Source organism: Hoplias malabaricus, chromosome 16 (genome assembly GCF_029633855.1).
Source record: "Hoplias malabaricus isolate fHopMal1 chromosome 16, fHopMal1.hap1, whole genome shotgun sequence".
Taxonomy (NCBI): domain Eukaryota; kingdom Metazoa; phylum Chordata; class Actinopteri; order Characiformes; family Erythrinidae; genus Hoplias; species Hoplias malabaricus.
The window spans coordinates 17,606,263-17,616,661 of record NC_089815.1 but is presented as its reverse complement, the minus strand read 5'-3'; positions in this window follow the sequence as shown (position 1 = coordinate 17,616,661).

Here is a 10,399-nt window from a genome sequence, read left to right as displayed (position 1 = left end):
AAAACGTTATTGACAAGAAAAATGGAGGAGGAAGAAAGGTAATGACTGGGGAGAGGAATTCTATTCTAATTCTAATAAAGAAGAATGAATCACATGTCTTCACTTAACTGGACTGTTAGATGTTGTCTTGGCTGAATGCAATCATTTCCTCACAGCAATGTTCTACTGTCCTGGTGTGAAGTTTTCATAAAAGAGCAGAGGTGGTTACTGCAGCAAAGTGGAGGTAAATGCATTGAAAATAAAATATTTCTTTAATGAAGAGGCAGTAAATGTCTCAAACTTTGTAGACACTATTATCCATAATGGACGCAGAGGTTCGGTAGTGCAGAACAAACTATGTAGTAATAACTTCAAAATAAATGTTAGATAAGCAAGTGCCCACAAACTATTGACCACATAGTGTATATGCCCTACATTTAAGTGCTGTCATATTGTAAAGATGCCTTTTTGAATGTTATCCAAGCAAAGCTGACATGCTTAACACACCTATAGCCTATGCTTGGCATTGAATGTCATGTAGCTCACGTGGCTGGAAATTATAAAAGCTGTGTTTGTTTAACTGAGACTCCGCGTCCACAAAGTAGCTGAATTCAATGATAATGTGGGGTGTCTGCAGACACACAGTGGAGGAAACCTGGTTCAATCAGAGATGCTGATCGGTGGTATGACTGTACTGACACCTGCTGGCCAGTAAAAGCAATGGCAACGTTCATACTTGGAGGAAATTTTAACGTCTGCTCTGGGTTGTTTACATTCAAAAGCTGTGTCTTTTAAGGTGAAACAGTATGTTTCAGAGAGAAAAAAAACGACTTGAGCTTTAACTTGTCTTTAAGTTTTTATAAACCGTTGAATTACCACAGAAACCTCTTTGTTACTAGTTGTTTAGTTTTGCAGGAGGTCCGTGTTTACTTTCATGCTGATAGCGCTCTACCAAATTTCGTGTCAGTTCCATCCATGAAGCTGAAATAGAGCAATAGCTTTATATTGTTTCATGCTTTTCAGCGTTTGGATGTCTCTTTGTTGTCTAAAAGCCTCCAAAAAGCCATTTTACTGCTTTGAGCAGAGGGAATGCTAGCTTACCAGACAGAGAAACACTTTTTTTTTTACCCATTTACGACACTGGGGCTTCGTAAATATTTTAGAATATTTTAAAACATTGCCTTTAATTCCAATTTTATTTTCACATTTTCACAGTTTCAATTTGCCTTCATACTCTTCCACTAACCACTCGGAGGTGTGCAGCGCCTATAAGTGGCCCCTGTGCACAGTGTAAGGGAATGAGCGGGTTTTTCAGTCAGAACACGCTCACCCTTGGTAACAAAACAAACATGCATCCCGCTGAATTAAATTGTTTTATTATTTGCACGTTACATTGCCTGAGGACTCTCTGCACTGTCATATTGACAAAAAAGGTGAAGATTTCAACGAGTGATCCCAAGAGATTCACAATGTATTACGTTTTAGGCATGTTATATATATTGCTATGGAAATTGCATCATGCTGCAGTGCATTTTGGGCAAATTCTGCTCCTGAAGTACGCATTAGTGTTGACTCATTCCTACACCCCTCCAAGGGCTCATTTAACACACTTCAGTTCATACAGAAACGGAACAGCCCTTAAAATGGCGTCAGGGATTCCCCCGAGGAGAAGCGGTGAGGCGAAGTGAGCAAGTGCAAATTAAAGCCAGAATTGAAATGCAGAGATTATGAACCAAACATTATACTGCCCTCTAGTGATCTGGATGTGCCAAGATTTGTACTAATCTTATTTTCAACATGGCCTCCTCCATGGTGACCCACTGTATGAAGTATAAACTGGTCGATTCAAGAACTACAAAGCAATATGATTCTTTATATAAGTTGCACTTATTGAGTTTTCATAATGTGAGTTGAAATAATTAATAATCACTTTCCTAAATACTATTTACAAACTTTTGGGATTAAAATTGGCCCCAAAATGTCATTTTTAATGAAGAAGCCAATATATACAGACAAATATGTGATATGGGGTTGAAATATTTCTGTTAAGTTACTTATAACATATTAACAATTCATGTGTTATTTACCACTTTTAACCTAGGACTAGTGTCAGGTGTTGGATTGACATAAAGCTGACATAAAGTTTGAAAATCAACTAGTATATGTACTAACTCTGTGGGGGGGATAAAGATGTAAACAATTCATTAAGAAATGCTTTCTATGAAATGCTTCGTTCTACAGGAACTTCCTCAGTCAAAAATTGTTTACAGTGTCGTTGACAGTAACCAGACATCTGAAGTATTTTATGCCTCTGTAAATGTTTACAAATTTTACATGAAAATATTTTAAAATAGTTGACTGATGCCTAGGGCGGCACTGTGGCGCAGCAGGTAGTGTCGTAATCACACAGCTCCAGGAGGTTGTGGGTTAAATTCCTGCTCCGGGTGACTGTCTGTGAGGAGTTGGTGTGTTCTCCCCATGTGGGTTTCCTCCCACAGTCCAAAAACACACGTTGGTAGGTGGATTGGCGTCTCAAAAGTGTCCGTAGGTGTGAGTGAATGTGAATGTGTGTGTGTGTGTGTTGCCCTGTGAAGGTCTGGCGCCCCCTCCAGGGTGTATTCTCGCTTTGCGCCCAATGATTCCAAGCAGGCTCTGGACCCACAGCGACCCTGAACTGGATAAGCGGTTACAGATAATGAATGACTAATGCCTGAGGCCATGCTTAGGTTTAAAACATATTTTTGAACACAGATAGGTGATACCAGAAATTATATAAAATAAAGTATAATATAATATAGAAAACAATGCTTTATAATAATGGATTGCCATTATTTTACCATGACATAAGGACTCAGATGACATGTTTACTAGTCATATTGGATAGTAAAAACAAAGGTTAAAATGTGTGATGTAGACCCCTGGTTGTCTTACACTATTTATACTTGCATTAAAATCATTATAAAAAACATAGAACAACATAAATGACAACAACAAAAAGTATTGTTCAATTTCAATGAAATCTGGAATTTCAGATCATTGTATACATTAGCTTCATAGTTAATATATTAAAAAAACTCACTGCAGCAGAAATTAGGGCAAATAATTTAGTATCATTTAATACAGAATGTTTTCCATTAATTTTATTTGTAACCATTGATCATGCTTTCTTTGTATTGTGCTGTTTTACACAGATTCATCTCTTTCACTCATTATCTGTAATGGTTTCATCCTGTTCTGGCAGGTCCAGAGCCCACCCAGAATCATTGGGAGCAAGGCAGGAACACACCTGGACAGGGTGCCAGTCCATCACACACACACCTAATCACTCACACACTTACACCTAAGAATAATTTTAAACATTAAACCTAAAAAACGTGTTTTTGGACTGTGGGAGCAAAGCAGAGCACCTGGAGGAAACCCACGCAGACTCAGGGAGAACAACTCCTCACAAACAGTGACCTAAGATCCCTGGAGCTGTGTGACAGCAATAGAATCTGTTGGGCCACAATGCAGCCCCTGACTCTTTAAGTAATGAATATAGAATTAATATATAACAACAATGGTATCACGCATATGAAAGTGGTTATTATAATTTATTATTTTTTACCTTAAAATGTATAATTTACATTAGATTGAAATCCAAATGTCTTTGATTTCCCCGAATTATCATATTTCTGCTCCATAGAGCATGTCCCGTGCCGAATTATCGTCCTAAATTTCATTCGGGATAAATACAGTGTCTGTCTGTTTGTTTGTTTGTCTATCTATCTATCTATCTAGAGATTATCATCAGTTGTCATTATAGTAGTTCAACACTGAACCATAATGTGGCGCCAACCGCTAAAAAATACCTACGGTGATCTGTAAATATGCTTTTTAGTTACGACAGAATTAAGACTGGTATGTTGTTTACGCTACGTTATGAACTGTTGTTCTGGGAAAATAAAACACAAAATAAGACACTCGGTTCGTATTCTAAAACAGCCCAAATCCAAAAACGTAAGCAGAAGTATAGCCTTCTAAAAAATAACCCGCTAACACGAGATCCGACACTAACCCTAACCCTAAAATTTTAATGGCTAAAATGTAATTGGTTAAAAAGTTACATTTGAGAAGAAGTAAAAAAAAGCCCAACGTGAAAATGCTCAAGATACTATCACTCCATCAAAACTAGTCAAATACATGCAACTGAGAAAATGCAACAAACTGTTTCCCAAGCTGTTTTCTTATGTTCAGTCAGCAGAAATACATATGTAAGCATATGTAAGTTTTAAAAGTTCAATGTAAATATTATTTCACTAGAAACATGACTGCTCCCAATTCTCTTGCTAAGTATGTTAATATAAACCTGCTCCAGTTCCTAATGTAAAGTTGATAAATACAGATCCACTAGGGGGCAGTACCATGCAGTGGTTAAAAGTTCATTTCAGCTTGATCCCACTCTGCCCTGAACTTGAACTTATAGGATAAGTGCACATAAACTCCATAATAGGAAATATGTTACATCCGGCTTATTAACATGAATATATTTATCTTTGTATTTCTAGCATTTGGCGGACACTATTATCCAGAGTAGTGCAGAGTTCTCATCATGTAACAGAGGTAGGCAAATGTAGTGATGCCAGTCTTACGCAGGCAGTTATTGGTGTGTATATATATATATATATATACAATTTTATTTACTATTTTAGTAAAATAGTGACAAATCCAAACAGTACCTTTCTTTAGAGACTTTATGTCTCTTAACACTGGTTCTCATGTCATATTTGTCATAATTCTCATAATGACTCATATCATAATTCATATATATATATATATATACATACATATATATTAGACCAGAGGATTAGATTTCTTTAAACATTTGTCCTATTGATTGACATGTTCTATGCTAAATGTATATTTTGTTACTACACAGAAACCCCTCTTCAGATAATATTACCCATAAATAATAAGTTTATAGGGTGGCACAATGGTGCAGCAGGTAGTGTCGCTGTCACACATCTCCAGGGACCTGGAGGTTGTGGGTTCGATTCCCGCTCTGGGTGACTGTCTGTGAGGAGTTGGTGTGTTGTTCGCGTGGGTTTCCTCCGGGTGCTCCGGTTTCCTCCCACAGTCCAAAAAACACACGTTGGTAGGTGGATTGGCGACTCAAAGTGTCCGTGGATGTGTCTGTGTTGCCCTGTGAAGGACTGGCGCCCAATGATTCCAGGTAGGCTCTGGACCCACCGTGACCCTGAACTGGATAAGCGGTTACAGATAATGAATGAATAATAAGTTTATGTTCTGATCATTTAAAGAGCCCATACTTGGTCAAAGCTGATGAAGCAGCTCATTATGAGATTACCATAATTTTGATGTAAAAAAAATCAACATTTTGAAAATGTGCCATATTCAGCCCATAGTATGTACAAGGAGGGTTTCAGCCTGAACTGCACAGTAAAGAACAGGGCAGCCAGTCATAAAAGAGATCATTTATGTGTAAAAGTAATTAACATGGCCTGTTAAATACTAGAGAGATTGGAATATCCAAATGATGACTGTTTTAGGGTCAGTTGTATTTGAAACTATTTAAATGCTACATTATAAGTGGATCTTTAGGGGGGGGAAAGGATGAGGTTATTAGGTCTGCAGTGGCCAATCAGTCGTTAGGAATGTGTTGCATTCTGACACAGCTTGAAGGCTCAAAAAAACAAATTAAAGACCCCTCCAAAAAAAAAACTTATTTTAAAGCATGTGTGGAACTCTTTTGCAGCTCAATCTTCAGCGACATTGCTCTCTCATCCTGATGTTAATCAGTCCGTTGGTGGTCTGTTTTGGAAGCTGGTGACCGTTGTGTAAACCGGAGACAAGTGTGTTCTTCCAGCTCTTAACCTTGAGAGCTGCATCCTCCACCAAAGCGGAAGGATTGTTGTGAGGACCCGCAAAGCCATGGAGCTTCTGGGAGGAGGTGCTGTTGCCATAGGTACAAGACCTAGTCCAGCACAAGCAAGAAAATCCATTTGCATGTATTTAAATGATGCATGAATAATTTAGTGCAGAAGCCTCATACACAACCACCAATGGGCAGGCAGTCGCATAAACACACACACACACTCTCTCTCTCTCTCTCTCTCTCTCTCTCTTTCACACACACACATACCAGTAGCATATTTCTCTTCAAGGAGTTATGGAAGGATGGAGGCAGAAAATATAAGGATAAATAAATAAATAAGGACAATTACAGAAAAAAAAGAAAATTATCTTAACGAACTAGCTGCAGCAGGAACACTTTATTTTTCAAACCAGAATCCTAGTCTATAAAAACCAGAGTGGAACTGGCGACAGATTCCTGAGGTGTTAAAATTTTCCAAGACATTTCTGGGTATTTTGATCACTGAGAGGTAAACAGCCTCAAACTGTACAGATTTCTTTACACATGCTGAAAGGTCTGTATAACAATTTTATTTAACATTCAACATCACCCATTGAATTTATAAATGCTTTCTGAGCCTTTGAATGAATAGTGAAATAGTGACAAATCCAAACAATACCTTTTTTTTAGAGACTTTATGCTGCTTAACACTGGATCTCATGCCATATGCGAACACTCTAAGACATTTTTCATTGGATTAATAGGGATATAATTAAATTATCTTTAAAATATATATGCATATAAATACAAAGGCATTGATATTGTACATTGTGCATTTAAATGTATATTGAGAGTTGATTGCTTAATTTGGTTAGAATAGCAAGAAGGAAGTATACTGCTCGTGAACAAACATACTGTAAAACGCACTCTTACGAAAAGAGGGCTCTAGGTTTTGTTTAAAAGAACTATGAATTCTAGAACTGTTTTTTATTTTCAACACAGCACATTTTTGTTAATGGTTCTACATAGCAACAAAAAAGGTTCTTGTTCTTTAAGAAATCAAACACATTCTGGTGCTATATAAAGTGTTCTTTAACATCAAATCTGAATATAAATCTAAAATGTATGAAAATTACATCAATTTGGTCAGAAAGCAGTATCAATAAGACTCATGTTAGGACTGTCCCAGGTCCTTCATAATAAGAACAAGATGTTCTAATTTTTGCTAACACCTACATGCTAAAGGCATTTGTATTGTCCTTATACTAGAATCCAAACTGAAAACCTATGAAGCATTTAGTAGTCACTTGTAAACACTATAAAATGGCCTATTTCACAGCTTCCTGCTTTTCCAGCCCCACAACAGGCTGTAAATGAGCACCAGTCCGGATTATTTCGCTGAAGGCCTTGGTGTAACAACCTGCTACAGTCATACGTCCATAAATTGAGCTGCTTTCAATGGCCTGGGCGACATTACGGGCGAACATAACAGGCTTGTAAAAGCAGCAAGCAAAAAAAAAGAAAAATAATAATAATAATAAAATAAAATAAATAAAATCCAAAAGGTGGACAAAATGTGGAATTCATACAGCATAATACATACAACACAATCATTTCCTATCAGAGGGAGGAGGGCTGGGCTTCTTTTTATACAGGCCTTATTTTCACACACTTCTCCCCCTTTCAAACAGCCCACTTTCCAGTCTGACGTTCCCCCTACTCTCGTTAATTTTATAAGACGGAGCATATTGGTGCTTATGGGCCGGCGGTGCAGTAAAAGTGCCGAGGGTCAGTGCATTACTGAAGCAGCCATTACAGACAGTGTTCAGAGCTTCAGCCAATCACGCGCAGCGCTTTTGTTCCAGCTGTAGGTGGGCCGCATTCTTACAGACCCCTTTTTCCATATGATTTGAAAATAAATGACACATAATTGACGGACCCCCTCCCCATCTTAACTGTCCCTGTCCCCTTGAAAATTCAAAGATTATAGACCATGCCAGCTTTTAGTAAGTGTCTGGAATATGCCTTTTTTATCCCCAAGACAAGCAATGATTACACTAGATGCATTAAATACAAATGGGTTGCCCTATAGAAGAAGCCATTCAGATGAAGGCTGCAAAAAAAAAGGACGCTCTGGATTCATTAATGAGTGGCCAGACAGCCAGCTGAAGAAAAAGGCAAGAATGGGATTTTTTTAATGCCTAATGCTTTTCATGTGGACAAGAGTAATGCAGGTAAATAAGCATATAGCCTTGTGGCATAAAAAAATAAAACAATTAAGCACATATAAATGCAAGGGGATGTTTATTATACAGAGACCTGACCTTCGTTAGCTCTGTCAGCAATCACACTGTAGCCACAGCAACTGGCTTGTAAAAACATTAAAAGTCACATTCAACCCTGTATCATTTGTGATTAATTAAAAGTTAAACAGGCTACAAATTTCAGTTCATATTTCAAGCTCAGAATAGATCAAATGTGTGTCATGTAAGCTAATCAAGCTAAAGTTAGCAAACAAACGGCAAGTTTGCTCTTCCATCCAGTTCAGTGTAGCGAATATAGGAATTTTGAGTTGCTGCAGATAACACCCTCCTGTCAAAGCACAGAAATGTAGGGCTTAAATTTGGTTTTATTTCAAATATTTCACAATGTGAAGAGAGATCCGACTTCTGTCATGTAAGCTAATCAAGCTAATGTTAGCCTTTGGCAAATTGGTGTCTCTTTCTATCCAACTCAACCAGGAGTTAAAATTCTTGGGTTTTCTGTTCAAAATACAGCTACACCAAGGGCATGGTCATTGTTGGCGGCATGAAGCTAAGCCTTGCAAGAAATAGAGTATCCTTTCTCTCATGTTAACCTTAGACGAAATGACTAAAATCATACCTATACAAAACATAAAATAAAATAAAACAGCCTTATGCAATTACAATGTAGTGTGATTTTTCCCCCTGGCTTTTACTTTATTTTTTTTTTGGAAAACGAAGCACCTCAAAACTCACAAACCTGTGATTTAGGATGGGTGCTGTGAAAACGTAACAAATTTAAATCTTTATTGTAGTGATAAAATTGTACTGAACTATAAAAGGTTACAGATTCAGCAGATTTTTTAACAAACAAATGTATTATTATTATTATTTTTTTTTTTACCACTGAATATTTGTTTTTTTATACATTTGAAAGGTATTGCTTTGTTTCAGGAATTTTATGCTTGTCCCATGTTCACTTATGCTATTATGGTTGTCATTTCAGGTGATTACAGACGACATTAAAGATCTTTAAAAGGATTAGTTTATTTTGTTCAAACGATAATTTATTAGAAATGAGTTTTAAACGAAGAAGTATTCGTTTTTTTTTTTTTTGCTGATTGTTGAATTTTCACATAAAATATCAAAATCTAATTAAACATCCTACACCATAAAATAACACAATAAAAGCATGGACATAAATTAATCATGATACAAGAAGGGAAATATATGTATCCATAAATAAAAGTGATTTTTCTGTAAGGTAAAATGAATAACAGAAAATCAATAAGAATTTTATTTGATGTTTTTAATTTTATGGTTGCTTTTATCAATATACACTTCATGTCCAAAATATAATTACACCTTGTGTAATTTAACTACCCAACATTAACGTAAACGTTCTTAACAAGTCTCTTGTTGAACATTAAAGCCTCTGTGACAATCAATGATCTCTGTGTAAATACATTAACTCGCTAAGCATTTTAGAATATCCACTTTCTCTTTTCTTAAAACTGGCATTAAGTTAAACTGAACACTGGTTAAACTACACAGCTGCCATGAAAGTAAAAGTTCTGCATGGTGATTATTGCACTGGTTAAGGATCCTGTAGAGCAGATGCACTCCTGTGTGAGAGCTCCTCAACCTCGGTCTTGTACAGCTGTGTTTACATGATAAAGGCTGAGGTCCTGTGAATCTCTTGCTCCCTGCCTCTGTGTGTTCAATAGCAGCAGCAGAGTTAGCATGACAAACTGCTCTTCAAGTTCACAGACGCCCTGCTGCCCTTCCCCACCCTCCTTTATTCCACTGCAAACCTCCCCCACGGACCATTCCATACACTTCATATACCCCTCCAGACTCCTCCTTACACTCCATATAGCGGGACCATTCCAGACTCCATACATTACATATACATATACTGCGACTGCACTGCTGTGCCTGATCCACAACACACATTCACTTCAGTGCTGGGAATGAACCACCACCCAAATAATGCTACTAATAATAATACCTGCTCTGTGGTGGTCCTGTGTAGTTTCTAAGCATCGAAAAATCTGGTGAAAGGGGTCTAGTGCACAAGGCATGCAGAGCAACACATGGTTTATGGTTTATAAGAATATGAGTTTTCTTTTTTTTTTTCTATTTTTTTTTTTTGTATTTATTTTAATTTTATTGTTTTGCACTTGCTGGGTTTGAACATAGTATTTATACAATTTAGTTTACATCCAAACAGCATGGAAGACACTGAAACATGATATCTCACAGGTTTTTATTTTTATTTTATATTTATTGTGATTTAAAGGCTCTAATATCAGCCGCAAAA